This window comes from Aedes albopictus, chromosome 2 (genome assembly GCF_035046485.1).
Source record: "Aedes albopictus strain Foshan chromosome 2, AalbF5, whole genome shotgun sequence".
NCBI classification, from domain to species: Eukaryota; Metazoa; Arthropoda; class Insecta; order Diptera; family Culicidae; genus Aedes; species Aedes albopictus.
Genome location: NC_085137.1, coordinates 275,369,334 through 275,390,963, shown reverse-complemented (window position 1 = coordinate 275,390,963; position 21,630 = coordinate 275,369,334). Strand labels below are relative to the sequence as shown.

The window sequence follows — 21,630 nt, the reverse complement described above, 5'->3', positions numbered from 1 at the left end:
CTTCTCGATGAGGTTGTCGATATAGTTTGAAAGGCTGATCTGGTAAACACCGTCCTCTTGCTGAACTTCCATGCCCAGAAAATGACGAACTTTTCCGAGACATGTAATCTCGAACTCTTCATTCAGGCTTTCGCAAATCCGTTGAACCTCCTCCTCACTCGACGATCCAACCAGGAAATCGTCAACGTAGACTAGCAGGTACGTCTTGACTCCGTTGTTGTCTCGTACGTATAAACACGGATCCGCTTTCGACTGCACAAATCCTCGCTTCAGTAACGCTTCATTCAATCTCCGATTCCAGCATCTGGCTGACTGGCGTAGTCCATATATGCTGCGTTTGAGCCGGCAGACCAGCTCCTCCTGACCTGCCGCTCCGTGGCCCGGCGGCTGCCGCATAAACACTTCCTCTTCCAATGATCCGTAAAGGTACGCCGTTTTGACGTCCAGATGTCGCACAACTAGCTTCTGTTTAGCGGCCACGACCAAGAAGGTTCGCAACGTTGCATGGCTCACAACGGGCGCGAACACTTGGTCGAAATCTTCGCCGAACGATTGGGTGTAGCCCTGCGCCACCACCCTGGCCTTATGTTTCACAATCTTGTTGTTCTCGTCGCGTTTGATCTTAAAGACCCACCTCGAGCCGATTACCTTCTTGTTTGGTGGCAATGGTACGAGATCCCAGGTCCCGTTCTTGGCGTGGGATGCCAACTCGTCCTTCATGGCATTCCGCCACTCAACTGTCTTCATCGCTTCACGGTAATCCGTTGGTTCCTCCATCGCGCAGGCCGCAATGCCGGCGGCAAGATCCACCACGAAATCCTTGTAATGCTTGGGCATGACTCCTCTGGTCGACCGAACCGCCCGGCGCGGGCCGGATGATTCCCCTTCCGCATCCTCAAACTCTTCAGCGCTGCTCAAGGGATCTTCTTCTTTCTTCTCCACTAACGGCAGCAGCTGGATTTCTTCTTCTTCACGTTGGTCGTCTCGATTCTTGTCGGCGGGTTTCTCCTTTTCAGCTCGACGTGGCACCGTCATCGGCACCTCCACCGACGAACTCCCGTTGTTCAGTTCGATGAACCTTGCATCACGACTGATGGTGATTTGATCTGTTTCGCGGTCCAGGAACCTGTATCCTTTGTGTTCCATTGAGTAGCCAACAAAGGTTAGCTTCTTCGCCTTGCTGTCCATCTTTGTCCTCTTCACAGATGGCACATGAACGTAAGCCTCGCTACCGAACACGCGCAAATGTCCCAGGTCTGGTTTACGTCCCCACCATAATTCATACGGTGTCTGCTTCACTGACCTAGACGGCAACCTGTTTTGTAGGTACGTGGCAGTACGTATCGCCTCCCCCCAGAAGCGTTTCTCCAATCCCGCATCGAGCAGCAGACAGGTCGCCATTTCGGAGAGGCTCCTATTCTTCCGCTCAGCGACTCCATTCTGCTGGGGAGAATATGGTGTGCTGAACTGTGGCTGTATCCCTACCGATTGATAGAACTTGCGCAAATCCTTGTTGTTGAACTCGCCACCGCAATCTGAGCGAATAACGCGTGGCTTCCTCCCAAAATGGTTCTCTACCCATCGCACGTATGTCTTAATAGACTCCGCCGCCTCCCACTTATTCTTCAGCAGGTAGGTAACGGTAAATCTACTGAAATCATCAACTAGGTTCAAAACATACCTGTTTCCGCTTGGCGTAACATTTGACATCGGTCCACAGAGATCCGTGTGGACGATATCGAGCACCTGAGTTGATTTCCGCTCAATCACTTCGGGGAAAGGGAATCGGGACGATTTTCCCTCCAGACAACACTCGCATACAACCTTCAAGCCACAATCAGTCACACTCATGCCTGTTGCTAGTTGTTCCTTGTTGATTCTCTCGATGGCCGCCCAATCACGGTGGCCGAGCCGCCGGTGCCATTGGTGCTGGCAGTCCTCCCGGTGGCATCCAGCTGACGCAACCATCGAGCGCTCCGCAAGACGCAGGTTGTACAAACCTCCGCTACGGTTTCCCGTTGCCACTACCGATCCAGCCGAATTCACAACCTGGCATCCGTCCTCGTCGAACTGCACTTTCAGTTTCTTCTCGACCAGTTTCCCGACCGAAATCAAACTAGTCGACAGTCCGGGCACAAATTTCACGCAACCGAAGTCAATTTGTTTCACTTTTCCTTGTCCGTCGATACCAAACAGTACACCAGTGCCTTCACCGCGAATGGCTGTCTTCTTCCCGTCAGCCAACGTTATCAGTCCGCCGTCGAACTCGCGCAACGATTTGAAGAAGGATCTATCGTTTGTCATGTGGGCGCTGGCTCCACTGTCAATCACCCACGCACGTGAACTTTCACTACTGGCACTGAAAGCGACACTGCTACCTTCACTTTGCACCGCTTTCGCTTTTGGCCCATCACTTCTTCCCGCCCCCGGTGGGGCATTTTCGTTGTTCTTACGCGACGACAAGAATTTTCTGCAATTTCGTTTAATGTGTCCCGGTTTATTGCAGAAATGACACACGCGCACATCACTTCTCTGTGAGTTACCGACCGATTTCATCGCCTTTTCCACCTTCGATGTAGAAGCATCCCGTTCCAGACGCCGGTGATATTCGTCCGCTAATTTTGATTTCACCACGTCAATCGATATGTCGTCATCCGACCGACTGTCTAATGCCGTCACTAACCCGTCGAACGAAGGAGGCAAACTACGAAGGAGCAGACAAATTTGAGTGTCTTTGTCGAGCTCCGTTCCCGCGGCACTTAAACGATCGAACAAGTCATCAATTTCCAGAAGGTGCTTTTCAAGGTCACCTTGCTCCGAAAGATTGGTAGAGCACAATTTCTTCAGGAGGGACACTCTCACAGATCGCGACGTTTTCTGGTGGTAGGCCTTCAGAGCGTTAAACGCGTTTCGAGCGTGAACACAATTTTTCACTAGAGGTAGCTGGCTATCCTCCAGCAACAGCACTATGGTTGCTCTCGCTTTTCGGTCAGCACTTTTCCATGCAGCATCACGATCTTCTTCTTCCGGAATCTCATCGGCAATCACTTCCCACAAATCTTCACGTGCAAGCAAACTTTCCAGGCGGATCTTCCACGTCTGCCAATTCGTTCCACTCAGTTTCGGAACGCCGAACTTTTGATCACCCATTGTTCACGTGACAGGTCCACACTTTCGACGAATGATTCCAAACGTTTTTCCACTACCCGCGAGCCACGAGTCTTTCGCATGCACACAAACAGCGACGCGCACGAGCTGTTTCGGATTAATGTTCACCACTACTTTTTCTGCGCCGTTCCAGCTGGGGCCATTACCTGACGAGCGGACAGAGTCTACCACACAGCGGAATACAGCGTCAAGGAATTCGGCACAGAAAGAATTTGCACACGCGAGAATACTTTTTACTACGAAAATAACTTTATTGAAAGAAATCGGGAATTTAGCATGAACGAACTTGTTCCGTTGAACTTTCGGTTTGGAATGATTTTCTTCTCTCTTCTCGCTCTCTGCGAGAGGCGAAATGTCAGGCACGACAACACCGCGGGCGAACCAAGGTGTCTGTAGTGAAGAGGTGCGCCATTGTACTCCGACATTTACTAGATATTTGTTTCAAATTCAAGGGTTAGATTTATTCTACAAATTCAATGGAGGGGAATTCAACGGGTTAAGGAATGCACTAATATTTCACCTGTGACGTCGTAGTGGTACCTGTAGGGGAAGATTCAAAAATTACGTCCATCGTTTTTCGGGATTTCTAGACCCCCCCTCCCCCCTCTGTTACGCAATTTCCCTATACCCAATACACGTACTGTCACACTATTCTAGACCCCCCCTCCCTCCCCCAAATGTTGGACGTAATTTTTGAACGATCCCTAGGGTCCTCTTCCGGAATCAACTCTCGCAACGGCAAGCTCCAGCTCTCCAGTTTAGAAGTTTTCTCCGCTCGTTCGGATTCACCAGACTTCCCACAGGTTCGCTGTCCGTCGTTCGCCGACGCTCCACTTTTCGCAACTGTCACTCTACACGCTAGACTGAAACTACCCATCGATTGGGTCGATCCTACCCGGATTTTTATGCTATTAGCAGCTGTCAAAATCCGGGTAACCGATATCCTATCAAAAGAGTAATCTTTACCCTGATTGTGGGTAAACGGGTCTTCGCGAAAATCTCGATACCCAATTTTTCTTGTTGTATGCAGACGTCAACATCTGGGTAAATATCTGGGTAAATACGTCTTGGACATTTTTCTCGCATTTTCCTCTAATTCCTAGCAGCCCGACGCAGGCGGAACGAATGCTCGTTGGTCACCTTTTATAATGGTCAGAGGTATGTCTTTTTTTTCACTAGCTTATCGAATTCTTTAGAATCTAATTTAATTTCTGTTCAACTGAAAAAAAAACTCAACACAAAACCAGGAAATAAAACACATTAACGATTTATTGATATCTTAAGAACAAGGAGAAATAAAGGAATGTCTTGCAAAACGGCTCTCATGGCGATGAAGATGGTCCGGATTTAAAAGTGGCAATTAGTCTATGGTGGCAGTCTCATATGCAACGCAAAATCTTTGTGTGGCTTTCACAGCTGGGCCAGGTCCTTAATTTATAGAAAAAAGGAATTATAACGATACCGTTAAAATCGATATTAAATTAGATTCTAAAGAATTCGATAAGCTAGTGAAAAAAAGACATACCTGTGACCATTATAAAAGGTGACCAACGAGCATTCGTTCCGCCTGCGTCGGGCTGCTACGTCAAGTCTGGCCAATTTTGTTGCAGTCGGGTGAGCGGCGCAGTATGCCTGAAAATGTTATGGTAATTAGACCATGATTCATAAGAAGAAACATTAATTGTTGTTACTTATTAGTCAGCAGTTTGTAGTTTTTGTCCTCCAAAAGCTCCTCCATAGCCGCTTTTTGGAATTAGACGCCACCGCGGAAAATGCGAGAAAAATGTCCAAGACGTATTTACCCAGATGTTGACGTCTGCATACAACAAGAAAAATTGGGTATCGAGATTTTCGCGAAGACCCGTTTACCCACAATCAGGGTAAAGATTACTCTTTTGATAGGATATCGGTTACCCGGATTTTGACAGCTGCTAATAGCATAAAAATCCGGGTAGGATCGACCCAATCGATGGGTAGTTTCAGTCTAGCGTGTACACGCTAAGGTCGGTTTACCCATAAATAGGTAGTTGATTTACCCATACAGTCCGGATTCGCTGGTTGGGTCACGACTGCGCCCCGATTAGCGAATCGTGTTCGTTCGTTGGGGCAACTGACAACTGATCAAAATGCTCTAGACACACGCAAGTGACGAGAAATACGTCACGGAACACTCACATACTTGCGTAAACGTTCTGTATACAGGAGCTGTGATGCGACGGCGGTCAGACGTCAAACTCGTTTTGACATCTATTTTGACATTGACAGTGCTTTTTAGTTGGGTTTTGCCCCAACCAGTGAACATTCAACCATCGAGACAGCCCATCTAACGAGCTCTCAACGAACGAATCGTCACTGTATTTGGGTTTTGCATACAAAACCCATACACGGAGACAAATTTCGTTCGTTTGAAACAAAAATATTCATGTTTATTCGGTAAACTGATAAAATATTTAAAACTAAAATATTAATTTTTAAAACAAACTCAATTACATATTGATTTCTCCAATACCCATTGAAGAGCCCCCCGTTCCGCCGTCGAGAACATAAACAAAACTCTCAAGTTCCAGCTGCATCACCAAACAAGTTTTCCTCTTGCAAAAAAAGGCAAGTTTCACCAAAAGTTTCCACGAAATCCCATTGATTTCGGGAGCGTATGTTATCTACATGATGTTGGCATTGAAAGTGCCACGCGGGAAGTGGATTTTCCTAGAGAAGGAAATAATTTTGTTAATTTAATTGGAAAACAAATATTTCCGTAGGGCCGACCTGCCACAAAAAAACAAAAATTTTTACATTTGTTTCTAACATAACCAGTCAGAAGATACATGTTTGTTTCAAAAATGGATTGAATTTGCTTCAAATGTGACGTTCGATTTGCTCCAAACAGTTTTATTTTTGTTGCCAGAACAAATTGACAATTTATTTGAGTTTACCTGGAATATTTTTGATTTTACCATGCTTTTTTCTGCGTGATAATATGCGTAAATTATACTAATAATTATCAGTAAACTTTACTCATAATATTAGTTAAGCGACATTACTCAAATATGAGTAATTGAACGTTACCCATATATGGATGAAAAATCATCATTAGCATTTTTATTTCAAAACAAACAAAAGCGTGAAGTTTACAAGTCCAGATAACGACACCACCGACAAACTGACGTGTAGGTTAGTGCAAAGTACCATGAAATGCGCGTCCAAAAGTTCAAATTAAAAACCGTTGAAACACTAACGCCATCTGTTGATTTTGGTTCAGAAGTATTTGACCGAACAATATCGAGCACCCTTAAAAAATACCACGCATACTTGTGTTGAAATGGCAAGTTTTTCCAAACTTCGAACGATGCTCTTTTAATGACAATAATTACCTATATTTCCCACAATAGGAGGCAATCAGTGAAGTACTAGATTGAAAGTAGTGAGCTGGATTTTTGTATGGTGAGATGTTCAATTCTCCATTTTTGCAATGAATTGGTACAAACAGCGTGGGTTATATGATTTCTTGGCTAATTTGATGCTGTTTGAGCAAAAGTTTGGGTAACTTTGTTGTTGTATTATTTATTTCATGCAACTTCAACAACACAGTTACCCAAACTTTTGCTCAAACAGCATCAAATTAGTCAAGAAATCATAATACCCACGCTGTTTGAACCATTTCATTGCAGAAATCGAGTCAAATCGAGTCGAGTCAAGTACAAGACACTGAAGACGACCTTACAGTTGAGGTCGAAATACGTATCTGTCAAAGGATGCAAATTCTTAGTGGAATTCAAAGGAACCGTACTTAACCCGATTTTCTTTTATTTATGTATCTTCTGACTGGTTATGTTAGAAACAAATGTAAAATTTTTTGTTTTTTTGTGGCAGGTCGGCCCTACGGAAATATTTGTTTTCCAATTAAATTAACAAAATTATTTCCTTCTCTAGGAAAATCCACTTCCCGCGTGGCACTTTCAATGCCAACATCATGTAGATAACATACGCTCCCGAAATCAATGGGATTTCGTGTAAACTTTTGGTGAAACTTGCCTTTTTTTGCAAGAGGAAAACTTGTTTGGTGATGCAGCTGGAACTTGAGAGTTTTGTTTATGTTCTCGACGGCGGAACGGGGGGCTCTTCAATGGGTATTGGAGAAATCAATATGTAATTGAGTTTGTTTTAAAAATTAATATTTTAGTTTTAAATATTTTATCAGTTTACCGAATAAACATGAATATTTTTGTTTCAAACGAACGAAATTTGTCTCCGTGTATGGGTTTTGTATGCAAAACCCAAATACAGTGACGATTCGTTCGTTGAGAGCTCGTTAGATGGGCTGTCTCGATGGTTGAATGTTCACTGGTTGGGGCAAAACCCAACTAAAAAGCACTGTCAATGTCAAAATAGATGTCAAAACGAGTTTGACGTCTGACCGCCGTCGCATCACAGCTCCTGTATACAGAACGTTTACGCAAGTATGTGAGTGTTCCGTGACGTATTTCTCGTCACTTGCGTGTGTCTAGAGCATTTTGATCAGTTGTCAGTTGCCCCAACGAACGAACACGATTCGCTAATCGGGGCGCAGTCGTGACCCAACCAGCGAATCCGGACTGTATGGGTAAATCAACTACCTATTTATGGGTAAACCGACCTTAGCGTGTACACGCTAGACTGAAACTACCCATCGATTGGGTCGATCCTACCCGGATTTTTATGCTATTAGCAGCTGTCAAAATCCGGGTAACCGATATCCTACACGCTAACCCTCAGTTACCCAGATTGATGTCAAAGCGACCCAGATCGAGCAAAACTGCAGTTACTCTAAAGTGGGTAAAGGTACCTTTACTCAAATCTGGGTTACCGGTGTTGGTTGCAAAATCCGGGTAAAAGTAACCCTGATCTAGACGTTTCTCACCAGGGTATTTTCTACTCATTTTGATGTAAATGGGTAAGCATGCGCTGTACGAACCGCTCATGGATCCCCTTTGAATTTTTGTTCGACTAGAAAAAAATATCTCAAAATAAAACCAGGAAATAAAACACATTATCGATTTATTGATATCTCATGAACAAGTATTTAGATATTTCTAAAAGAATATCTTGCAAAACAGCTCGATGACGGTGGAGGTGATCCAGATTTGAATGTGGCAGTCTCACAGGCAACGCAAAATTTTTGAGCGGTTTTCACAGCGGAGCCAGGTCAAGAGCCAGGTTCTAAATTTATAGAAAAAGGAATTATTATGAAGTTGATTAAATCTATGCTAAATTAGATATTGAATAAATCAATAAGCTGGTGAAAATAGACATACCTGTGACCATTACAGAAGGTGACTAACGATCATTCGTTCCGCCTGAATCGGGATACTACCCCAAGTCTGGTCAATTTTGTTGCAGTCGGGTAAGCATACTGCGCCGCCTGAAATTTTTAGGTTAATTAATTAGACCATGATTCATAAAAAGCATGAATCGGTATTACTTACCAGTCAGCAATTTGCAAGTTCAAGTTTGCTCCTCCATGGCCGCATTTTCGGACTAGACTCTACCGCGGAAAATGCGAAAAAAATCTCCAAGACCCTTTTACCCAGATATTTACCCAGATGTTGACGTCTGCACACAACAAGAAAAAATGGGTATCAAGATTTTCGCGAAGACCTGTTTACCCATAATCAGGGTGAAGGTTACTCTTTTGATGAGATATCAGTTACCCGGATTTTGACAGCTGGAAATAGTATAAAAATCCGGGTGGAATCGACCCAATCGATGGGTAGTTTCAGGTTAGCGTGTATCAAAAGAGTAATCTTTACCCTGATTGTGGGTAAACGGGTCTTCGCGAAAATCTCGATACCCAATTTTTCTTGTTGTATGCAGACGTCAACATCTGGGTAAATATCTGGGTAAATACGTCTTGGACATTTTTCTCGCATTTTCCGCGGTGGCGTCTAATTCCAAAAAGCGGCTATGGAGAAGCTTTTGGAGGACAAAAACTACAAACTGCTGACTAATAAGTAACAACAATTAATGTTTCTTCTTATGAATCATGGTCTAATTACCATAACATTTTCAGGCATACTGCGCCGCTCACCCGACTGCAACAAAATTGGCCAGACTTGACGTAGCAGCCCGACGCAGGCGGAACAAATGCTCGTTGGTCACCTTTTATAATGGTCACAGGTATGTCTTTTTTTCACTAGCTTATCGAATTCTTTAGAATCTAATTTAATATCGATTTTAACGGTATCGTTATAATTCCTTTTTTCTATAAATTAAGGACCTGGCCCAGCTGTGAAAGCCACACAAAGATTTTGCGTTGCATATGAGACTGCCACCATAGACTAATTGCCACTTTTAAATCCGGACCATCTTCATCGCCATGAGAGCCGTTTTGCAAGACATTCCTTTATTTCTCCTTGTTCTTAAGATATCAATAAATCGTTAATGTGTTTTATTTCCTGGTTTTGTGTTGAGTTTTTTTTTTCAGTCAGACAAGTCCAGATAACGACACCACCGACAAACTGACGTGTAGGCTAGTGCAAAGTACCATGAAATGCGCGTCCAAAAGTTCTAATTAAAAACCGTTGAAACACTAACGCCATCTGTTGATTTTGGTTCAGAAGTATTTGACCGAACAATATCGAGCACCCTTAAAAAATACCACGCATACTTGTGTTGAAATGGCAAGTTTTTCCAAACTTCGAACGATGTTCTTTTAATGACAATAATTACCTATATTTCCCACAATAGGAGGCAATCAGTGAAGTACTAGATTGAAAGTAGTGAGCTGGATTTTTGTATGGTGAGATGTTCAATTCTCCATTTCTGCAATGAAATGGTTCAAACAGCGTGGGTATTATGATTTCTTGACTAATTTGATGCTGTTTGAGCAAAAGTTTGGGTAACTGTGTTGTTGAAGTTGCATGAAATAAATAATACAACAACAAAGTTACCCAAACTTTTGCTCAAACAGCATCAAATTAGCCAAGAAATCATATAACCCACGCTGTTTGTACCAATTCATTGCAAAAATGGAGAATTGAACATCTCTCCATACAAAAATCCAGCTCACTACTTTCAATCTAGTACTTCACTGATTGCCTCCTATTGACAAAGAAAAGGAAAAATAACAGTATACTTTTGAATATGCAGCTTTTTGTAAGCGTTGAACACCGATTAAACTCACATAATTTGAATCTTTTCTTGGATTTATTGTAGAGTGCATGTTTACATTCCGTGGCGTCGTCGCGGCGTCGCCCTCGTCATTGCTGCCTTCGCCGTTATGTTGCTATTCTGCTAATTTCATATCAGGCCACACTCATTTGACCATAAATAATACCCAAAGTTAATGTTTCCGGTGCAATATTTTTCATTACAAGCTCAATATGATGATATTAGATTAATGTTTCAAAAATTCAAAAACCTAGTGGCCGGCCGAGCACTCGATATTCTAAGCGGCAGCAGGAGAAGTAGCATCATTGCGACGCTCTTTCGATACGGTAGGTGAGAAAAATATAGCATGCAGATGGTAACAACCTAACAACAGAACAGCCACCAATATTTGGTGTCATTTCACTACGGCTGGGACATTAAACATATTTTCTCAATTTTTATACTCAAATGTGCAAGTAAACCATAAAAAGTTACATTCTGAGTTCCTGCGTACAGTCCCGATTCGCTGGTTGGGTCACGACTGCGCCCCGATTAGCGAATCGTGTTCGTTCGTTGGGGCAACTGACAACTGATCAAAATGCTCTAGACACACGCAAGTGACGAGAAATACGTCAAGAAACACTCACATATTTGCGCAAACGTTCTGAATACAGGAGCTGTGATGCGACGGCGCTCAGACGTCAAACTCGTTTTGACATCTACAGTGACGATTCGTTCGTTGAGAGCTCGTTAGATGGGCTGTCTCGATGGTTGAATGTTCACTGGTTGGGGCAAAACCCAACTAAAAAGCACTGTCAATGTCAAAATAGATGTCAAAACGAGTTTGACGTCTGACCGCCGTCGCATCACAGCTCCTGTATATAGAACGTTTACGCAAGTATGTGAGTGTTCCGTGACGTATTTCTCGTCACTTGCGTGTGTCTAGAGCATTTTGATCAGTTGTCAGTTGCCCCAACGAACGAACACGATTCGCTAATCGGGGCGCAGTCGTGACCCAACCAGCGAATCCGGACTGTATTTTGACATTGACAGTGCTTTTTAGTTGGGTTTTGCCCCAACCAGTGAACATTCAACCATCGAGACAGCCCATCTAACGAGCTCTCAGAGAGCGAATCGTCACTGTATTCATATTCATAACCGACTATCACGTGTTTTTATTTACAATCTCCATCCCTGCAGAAGCGTCTTCATTTTGTCAGACGTCACTTTCAGTTTGACATTTGCGATCACTGGCTTTTAAATTGATCGTTTTAAGTTTTCGGTCATGCCTTGAGATCGAGAGTCACGTCAGTTCGTCGGTGACGACACGGCTGCTAAAAATTTCCTCGGTTTTTCAGTCTTCAAGTTACATTTTGTATCGAAAATACATTCCCAGCGTATCCTGGCATGAATAATATGGAATTACGTCCAATAATCGGGTAAGTTATATTATTTCTTGGACCTTATTTCCTATTACTCTTTTTCTTCCCCATCCTCCAGTTCCGCTGCCGCCTCCACCGTTTCATTTCCCTCAATCAAAGGCTGAAACATGGCCACGGTAATCAAGCCAGAAAACAAGGTGTTACCAGCAAAATCGAGGAATCCGCAGGAATGCACTCCGGAAGACGAAAACCAGCATCTTACGAGAATTCCCGGGGGAAAAGCTCGATAGCCGGACTCACTGAGTTTTCCCCGTGTTAGTAGGTGACGGTCTCCCGCTTATTGAGTTTGAGTTGGTGTGGGGTGTTACCGGCTCCTCCGACTGCCTGGGCGGATTCATGGCGCAGAAGTAAAAGTATGTCAGCGCTTGGAATACTCCAAATCGTCAGAAAGGAATCTTAGAGCGAAAGATCGATGGATTTAGATCATCACGCAGAAAAAAGCATGGTAAAATCAAAAATATTCCAGGTAAACTCAAATAAATTGTCAATTTGTTCTGGCAACAAAAATAAAACTGTTTGGAGCAAATCGAACGTCACATTTGAAGCAAATTCAATCCATTTTTGAAACAAACATGTATCTTCTGACTGGTTATGTTAGAAACAAATGTAAAAATTTTTGTTTTTTTTGTGGCAGGTCGGCCGTACGGAAATATTTGTTTTCCAATTAAATTTACAAAATTATTTCCTTCTCTAGGAAAATCCACTTCCCGCGTGGAACAACATCATGTAGATAACATACGCTCCCGAAATCAATGGGATTTCGTGGAAACTTTTGGTGAAACTTGCCTTTTTTTGCAAGAGGAAATCTTCACTGAACTACAAATCAACCCAAATTTAAGTTGTTTTGACGCAATCCCGGTCTTCCGTGGAATAACTCAAATTTGCGTTAAACAGCGAAAGTGGTGAGTGAGTAGTTCTCGTTTGAGAGCGGCAAAAAAATTAACCCAGTGGTAAGTTATTTTCACCCAACGGAGGCCTCAAATGACGCAAATTTGGGTTAATTCAAGAAAACCCAAATTTGGCTTCTTCCACGGAAGAGCAGCGGATGCGTCGGTGCTTCTCTCTTTGTTTTCGACAATATTGCGGTGGGACGAGGGAGAAAACAACCCAACTTTGAGTTAAAACTTTAAGCAGTTTAGACAAATTTGAGTTTTTAAAACTTATTCTTTGGGTTATAATATTTTTCCGTGTTGTTTGGTGATGCAGCTGGAACTTGAGAGTTTTGTTTATGTTCTCGACGGCGGAACGGGGGGCTCTTCAATAGGTATTGGAGAAATCAATATGTAATTGAGTTTGTTTTAAAAATTAATATTTTAGTTTTAAATATTTTATCAGTTTACTGAATAAACATGAATATTTTTGTTTCAAACGAACGAAATTTGTCTCCGTGATCTGGGAACATCTGGATCCGCCGGGTGCTTTGTGCAGAAAGTTTGTTTCGACACAGTTAGTTGTTGTTTTCAATCATATTGTTGAAATTATTTATAAAAAGAAATATTAATAAAAATAACTTTACTTTTGAACATGTATTATTAATAATTATCAGACTAATTAAACTTTTCAAATATATTCGATATTTTAACAGATTTAAATTACCCATATATGAGTTAAAATACTCTACCCATTTATAGGTAAAGTGACCTTACTCATTTATGAGTAAAGTGCCTTTACCCATAAAATGCGAATGTGCACTTTTCGACGATTATGAGTAAACTTTACTCATATTTGGGTAAACTGACCTTAGCGTGTACACCTCGCTCTACACGCTCATTCGTAACTACTCAAACAATCTCTCGATCTTTATAGAGCTTGCTGACGTTTATTCACCTCTCTCTTTCAAACATGCAGGCGGGATAGGATTTGCTTTCATCGGGAAAGGTTTCCCGATGAAAACAAATCCTATCCCGCCTGCATGTTTGAAAGAGAGAGGTGAATAAACGTCAGCAAGCTCTATGTAACACTAAAACTACAGAATCCCTTGAGTTCAACAAATTTAACCCATGCTCTGAAATGCAATACCAGCCTTATTATCACTCAGCACCCATCATTTAAGCTGCTAGTACACAGGGTCAAATATTTGTCCAAAAAGAAACCAATGCTTAAACATCTTGTTTGACTCGATCGAATTTTCATTAGTGTCAAACTGATGTTGTTTCTTGAGTTCTTTCCTTGTCAAATATTTGACCCTGTGTACTACTGGCCTTACGCTATTCAACTCAATACTTGAAAACAACAATCCACAATGCCTTCGCTGGACTTTGGCCTGCCCAGTTGCAACATTCCATAAGCAATTTAACACCAAGGACCTTCCCCACCTACTATTGGACGAACATGCACATTGTGGAAAGCTCATTGATATACATGATTGATATACACATACATTGATATACATGATCACATCCAGGAAGTCTCGAATACCTTACGATCGAGTCGGGAATCCAACTCAGCTTCTCTGGGTTAGAAATTGCATGCCCTATCCATTAGAACAGTGTTGCTCAAACTGCGGCCCGCGGCTTAGACGCTAAATCTCAATTTAGCCCGAGGTATACTTCAGCCCAAGCACCACTGCATTGGACTAACTGGAGATCCAACATCTTCAAACACGAAAACACATCCGCGAAACCAGAAACAATTATCCATAACCTTCCCCTCCTTAATTATCAAACCCCGTCACACAAATTATCAGAACAATCCACAAAACAAGACTCTGTGTTCAGCAGCTACCATCAACCACCCGAATAAAAAATACAGTAGAAAAACCGAACGATATATTGTAACAGTACTATTTAGAACCATATTTTTACAATAGACACCACTGTAAAAATAAAAATACAAAAACAATAAGATGTAATGTAGGATACCATACCATTAATTGTAAATAAGATTTTTACAATATATTATACAGGTTGTTAAGTATCGTAACAATATAAAAAAATATTTTTCTCCATATATATATTTTTGCAAAACCATACATTTTATTGTTAATGAATTGTTCAAAATACTGATACGTGGGTTTAAATATACCGTACATTGTATGGTACATGAATGGTTTCAAACAATAAAATGTACCGTAAATAAATTGTTTTTAATTGTAATTTCACTACTGGTTATACATTTAATCAAATGGTTTTGGAATGGTTCTCTTTTGTTATGTTGAATTGTTTTACATTTCTTACATTTCTTTACATCTTAGGCTTATTAGATTTATTAGAATGCGCTTTGGGAATTCCCAGAGCGTTTTGGATAACCCTTCATATATAGGATCGCCCACGTCTAAGTCTGAGTAGTCTCTGAATGCATTAACAGTTGAAGCTTAGGCTCCCATTCCCCACCAGCCAGATAACCGGGTTTCGCAAACTAAGCATTATTTGTGGCAACACTTTGAGCGGCATGATGGAACTATGCCGAGCGCGCTAAGTGTTATTAGACCACTAATGTAGTTGCATGAAGTGGGTGACGAGGTACATAAGTATCATTACAGCGTGCTTAACCGTTATTGCAATATTGAGGCACCAGTTTGACTAAAGTTTGAAATACATAACAACTCATGAGATAACTGTCAAGTTCGATTCAAATATAAGTTAGGTTAAAAAGCGAACCCGCAGACGAACCTATATTAAAAGTCATTTCAGTGTTCAGTCCAGTCCATATGTTAAAGATGGCTCTACGTCAAAGATAAAGTTTGTCAACCGCATTTGATTCGATTGTGGTCGAAGGCAACTTCACATGAGAGAAGAGGAGAAAACTCCCCTAAATGCAAATACAGAAAGAATAGTGTTGAAGTGTTGAACTCATCTACTGATTTACGGTAATCTGACCTGCATCTTTCCGGGTTGGCCTACATTGCATTCGTATTTCTCTCATCGCACTCTACACACCTAGCCCACCCTCGAGCCCGCCATATCTCTTGGACCCCTGCTAGGACCTGCAGTTTACCACTGATTTAAACATGTTATTGGCATTAACCCTTTGGAGCCGGAGGGGTCATATATGAGCATAACAAATGTGTTCGACACCAGCGACGTTGCGTCAACAGCGGCGAAAAAAATCGATTCCAAAAGGTTAAATTGATGTTTCAACTTATTCACTTTTTTTTCTTTCCTTTCCTTTGCATCAAAAAAGTCACAAACATCAACAAAACAAAGCACGGATAAAATCTTAAACTGAATTAATCTGGTGTTTGATTTGAATAGGTCGAATCTGCATAGGAATCACAGCAAACTTACGATCTATTCAAATCAAACACCAGAAATAATTAAAAATTCACGGAAAAATAATGTTTCGGAAAAGTGAATGGTTCAAACGTAAGAAAAACAGTATAATATATTGTTACATAAGAATCCAATGTAAATGTATAGTATAGCGAACCATTTCATTACAATACACTTTATTGTAGCTGGTACACTGTAGGGTGCAGGAATGGTTTTCACCATACACCCTATGGTTAGTTTTTATCCGGGCACCTTGCATCTTTGCATGCCGGCCCACATGCTCCCCAACATCAACGTGATGTGACGTGGCTCAGCTATTTTCGAATAACATCCCCTTGGCTTTTCAAACCTTTTCCAATTCTATTTTCAACCTTTTATCAATGAACAACAGTCAATAGCTTTGTCAATAGTTTCACATAATGTTCACTTTTCCATGACAAGGAAATAATTTAGAGAAGCCACTCTATTCGTAAAATTTCAATAGAATTCTATAAGCCGCACTGCACCAATGCGTCGAGCAAGTGAATGAATGAATATAAATCATGTATACGAGAGAAACTAAGACAAAATGCCTAAATTCATAGGGCAATACCTGTTTTAACACTCCAAATGTTTTAACTCTTCAACCAGCAGACTTTTCCCTTTTGTTGCAGAGATTTCCGGGTCGATGTGAGTTCCCACACTTAACAAATCCAAACAAAAACATACCTTAAGGATTTCTTTACCTCTCAAAAATTTCAGTTTTCATGCCACAACACATCTTGGCCATCCACAATAAACCCAAACCTTGAAGTCACTATTTTCTCTTCTGTCACGTTTTCTGTCTGTGACTTATACTCATTTGGTTTGATAGGAGCCACGTGTGTCACTCTCCGAACTTATGCTTCATTCGAACTACACACTGTTTTCATAATATCCCAGCACGGAGGAAGTTAGGCGTTCGACAATGTTAGGCATTTGTTAGTTATGTTGCTCATCGAAAATTTTTGGAGAGCATTAATCATAACCCCGAATTTATGCTGAATGTTCGATTTTTTCGCGCATCATTGACAGTTGAGCAAATGGCAGTGGAAAAACACTTTGTTAGTTGCGGCAGCTTATAAATCACGTTCGTCGGTCGAGAAAAAGAAATAAAAATGCTCGTCTCAAATAGTTAAACCCGTAGGAACCATTTCCGTCGTTGCGTTGTCCAAACCGTCAGTTAATCGTCGCTGCTCCTGCCCACAAAGTCCGTTTCGTTCGCGTCGTACCGTCGCCGGAACCAGTCATCTCCGAAACAGTGACCGATCCCGTTAAGTTTGGCACCATCGTGTCGGTGAGTCATTTTATTTTCAATTTGATTTATTTTTCATTTAATTTCAATTAAATTTTAATGAAATTTTAATTAAATTTTAATTAAATTTTAATTAATTTTTAATAAAATTTTAATAAAATTTTAATAAAATTTTAATAAAATTTTAATAAAATTTTAATAAAATTTTAATAAAATTTTAATAAAATTTTAATTAAATTTTAATTAAATTTTAGTTAAATTTTAATTAAATTTTAATTAAATTTTAATTAAATTTTAATTAAATTTTATTTAAATTTTAATTAAATTTTAATTAATTTTTAATAAAATTTTAATAAAATTTTAATAAAATTTTAATAAAATTTTAATTACATTTTAATTAAATTTTAATTAAATTTTAATTAAATTTTAATAAAATTTTAATCAAATTTTAATAAAATTTTAATTTATTTTAATTTAATTTTAATTTAATTTTAATTCAATTTTAATTTAATTTTAATTTAATTTTAATTTAATTTTAATTTAATTTTAATTTAATTTTAATTTAATTTTAATTTAATTTTAATTTAATTTTAATTTAATTTTAATTTAATTTTAATTTAATTTTAATTTAATTTTAATTTAATTTTAATTTAATTTTAATTTAATTTTAATTTAATTTTAATTTAATTTTAATTTAATTTTAATTTAATTTTAATTTAATTTTAATTTAATTTTAATTTAATTTTAATTTAATTTTAATTTAATTTTAATTTAATTTTAATTTAATTTTAATTTAATTTTAATTTAATTTTAATTTAATTTTAATTTAATTTTAATTTAATTTTAATTTAATTTTAATTTAATTTTAATTTAATTTTAATTTAATTTTAATTTAATTTTAATTTAATTTTAATTTAATTTTAATTTAATTTTAATTTAATTTTAATTTAATTTTAATTTAATTTTAATTTAATTTTAATTTAATTTTAATTTAATTTTAATTTAATTTTAATTTAATTTTAGTTTAATTTTAATTTAATTTTAATTTAATTTTAATTTAATTTTAATTTAATTTTAATTTAATTTTAATTTAATTTTAATTTAATTTTAATTTAATTTTAATTTAATTTTAATTTAATTTTAATTTAATTTTAATTTAATTTTAATTTAATTTTAATTTAATTTTAATTTAATTTTAATTTAATTTTAATTTAATTTTAATTTAATTTTAATTTAATTTTAATTTAATTTTAATTTAATTTTAATTTAATTTTAATTTAATTTTAATTTAATTTTAATTTAATTTTAATTTAATTTTAATTTAATTTTAATTTAATTTTAATTTAATTTTAATTTAATTTTAATTTTAATTTAATTTTAATTTAATTTTAATTTAATTTTAATTTAATTTTAATTTAATTTTAATTTAATTTTAATTTAATTTTAATTTAATTTTAATTTAATTTTAATTTAATTTTAATTTAATTTTAATTTAATTTTAATTTAATTTTAATTTAATTTTAATTTAATTTTAATTTAATTTTAATTTAATTTTAATTTAATTTTAATTTAATTTTAATTTAATTTTAATTTAATTTTAATTTAATTTTAATTTAATTTTAATTTAATTTTAATTTAATTTTAATTTAATTTTAATTTAATTTTAATTTAATTTTAATTTAATTTTAATTTAATTTTAATTTAATTTTAATTTAATTTTAATTTAATTTTAATTTAATTTTAATTTAATTTTAATTTTAATTTAATTTTAATTTAATTTTAATTTAATTTTAATTTAATTTTAATTTAATTTTAATTTAATTTTAATTTAATTTTAATTTAATTTTAATTTAATTTTAATTTAATTTTAATTTAATCTTAATTTAATTTTAATTTAATTTTAATTTAATTTTAATTTTATTTCAATTTTATTTTTAGAATTGGCTTCTTTAGTGGTGTTGAAATAATTCCATATTCTGAATCTGCATGCCAAACTGAGCCGAAATCCAAATTTTCATCAATTTTGGAGCCCGGGAACCTATTTAAAAATCAATTTGAAATTTGTATGGGAGCGATTTGTCGAATCACCCCTCGTTGCATTTTGTACTGAGCGGAGCTGTCAAGCAGTTGCCCAGCTGTCAAAAGGTGATTTAAAAAAATCTCTTTGAAATTGATTTTAGATACCAAAATAAAGTTCTAAAAATCTGAAAAAAATCATAGCGGCTCAGAAAAAGGTGCTCTTTTGGTTAAAAATAAAAAATCATTGAATTTTTCTTAATTTAAAAACCCAATTACAATAACAATTACAATTGCAATCAAAATTATAATTAAAATTAAAATTAAAATTAAAATTAAAATTAAAATTAAAATTAAAATTAAAATAAAATTAAAATTAAAATTAAAATTAAAATTAAAATTAAAATTAAAATTAAAATTAAAATTAAAATTAAAATTAAAATTAAAATTAAAATTAAAATTAAAATTAAAATTAAAATTAAAATTAAAATTAAAATTAAAATTAAAATTAAAATTAAAATTAAAATTAAAATTAAAATTAAAATTAAAATTAAAATTAAAATTAAAATTAAAATTAAAATTAAAATAAAATTAAAATTAAAATTAAAATTAAAATTAAAATTAAAATTAAAATTAAAATTAAAATTAAAATTAAAATTAAAATTAAAATTAAAATTAAAATTAAAATTAAAATTAAAATTAAAATTAAAATTAAAATTAAAATTAAAATTAAAATTAAAATTAAAATTAAAATTAAAATTAAAATTAAAATTAAAATTAAAATTAAAATTAAAATTAAAATTAAAATTAAAATTAAAATTAAAATTAAAATTAAAATTAAAATTAAAATTAAAATTAAAATTAAAATTAAAATTAAAATTAAAATTAAAATTAAAATTAAAATTAAAATTAAAATTAAAATTAAAATTAAAATTAAAATTAAAATTAAAATTAAAATTAAAATTAAAATTAAAATTAAAATTAAAATTAAAATTAAAATTAAAATTAAAATTAAAATTAAAATTAAAATTAAAATTAAAATTAAAATTAAAATTAAAATTAAAATTAAAATTAAAATTAAAATTAAAATTAAAATTAAAATTAAAATTAAAATTAAAATTAAAATTAAAATTAAAATTAAAATTAAAATTAAAATTAAAATTACAATTACAATTACAATTACAATTAAAATTAAAATTAAAATTAGAATTAAAATTAAAATTAAAATTAAAATTAAAATTAAAATTAAAATTAAAATTAAAATTAAAATTAAAATTAAAATTAAAATTAAAATTAAAATTAAAATTAAAATTAAAATTAAAATTAAAATTAAAATTAAAATTAAAATTAAAATTAAAATTAAAATTAAAATTAAAATTAAAATTAAAATTAAAATTAAAATTAAAATTAAAATTAAAATTAAAATTAAAATTAAAATTAAAATTAAAATTAAAATTAAAATTAAAATTAAAATTAAAATTAAAATTAAAATTAAAATTAAAATTAAAATTAAAATTAAAATTAAAATTTAAACAGGCTCCGATTTTTTTATTAAATATGTTTCGTCCAGCTTTTATTCGAGGCAGAAGTGCGGTTGTAGTAGTGAACGCCGATAAAAGTTCACTACTACAATCACACTTCTTGCTCGGATGACAGCTGGAATGAAAACAAGCAGCCTAAAATCTATGCCTAACATTCGTCTAACAGCCCATACTAAAGCATGTCTAACGTTAGTCTAATGTTAGACTAACAAACATGTTTCGAATTTGCAACATGTCTAACAAAAGTGTGTCATATCTGTCTAATTTTAGACTAACATTAGGCAAAAGTGAGACAAAAAGTTAGCCTAACATGCTGGCCAGTTAGTCTCACATTAGGCTAATGTTAGGCTAACCCTCCGTACTGGGATTGATGACCCCTTCGGTGCCAGCCAGAGTGGACGCGTCACGCGGCGCAATGCGGCATTTGACAGGTCGCGCGGCGACGCGCGGCAGAACTCCGTTCATTGGAATACAGGGAAAACAATCATAGCATGCCAGAGTGCGCGCGGAACGATGCGAAGCGGAATGCGTTTTGCCGCGCGGCGCGCGCCAGAACAGTGCATGCACTGTTTTTGATGCGAAATTCGCGCGTTTCTTGTTTGTTTACCTCGGTGATTCTCAAAGTTGTAATTGAAATGGTAGAGGAAAAAATTGAAATTGAGCAGCTAATCGGGTCCGTATTTTTACGGAAAGAGTTGTGGGATCAAACTTCTCGGGGATACCGAAACAGATGTCGTTTTCGTTTTTGCGGCGGTGCTACACCGCTTCGTGTTACACTTTTCGCTGAATAAACGAATATTTTCGGTGCAGTTGCATTGGTGTGCGTGTATAAACACCAAAATATTGACAACTTT

The 21,630-nt window shown here is 35.8% G+C and overlaps 2 long non-coding RNA genes across 2 annotated transcripts; both read right to left on the bottom strand.

Annotated features, from left to right (window-relative positions):
* Nucleotides 1-4,402: 4,402 nt before the first annotated feature.
* LOC134287109 (uncharacterized) lies at nt 4,403-4,967 on the bottom strand. The gene is made up of 3 exons (XR_009997031.1): nt 4,860-4,967; nt 4,694-4,800; nt 4,403-4,596 (listed from the first exon to the last, which is right to left on the bottom strand). It is a non-coding gene; the product is annotated as an uncharacterized LOC134287109 (long non-coding RNA).
* Nucleotides 4,968-8,185: 3,218 nt separating this feature from the next.
* On the bottom strand, nt 8,186-9,031 carry LOC109416854 (uncharacterized). The gene is made up of 3 exons (XR_002131730.3): nt 8,631-9,031; nt 8,460-8,566; nt 8,186-8,364 (listed from the first exon to the last, which is right to left on the bottom strand). It is a non-coding gene; the product is annotated as an uncharacterized LOC109416854 (long non-coding RNA).
* Between the last annotated feature and the right edge of the window lie 12,599 nt (nt 9,032-21,630).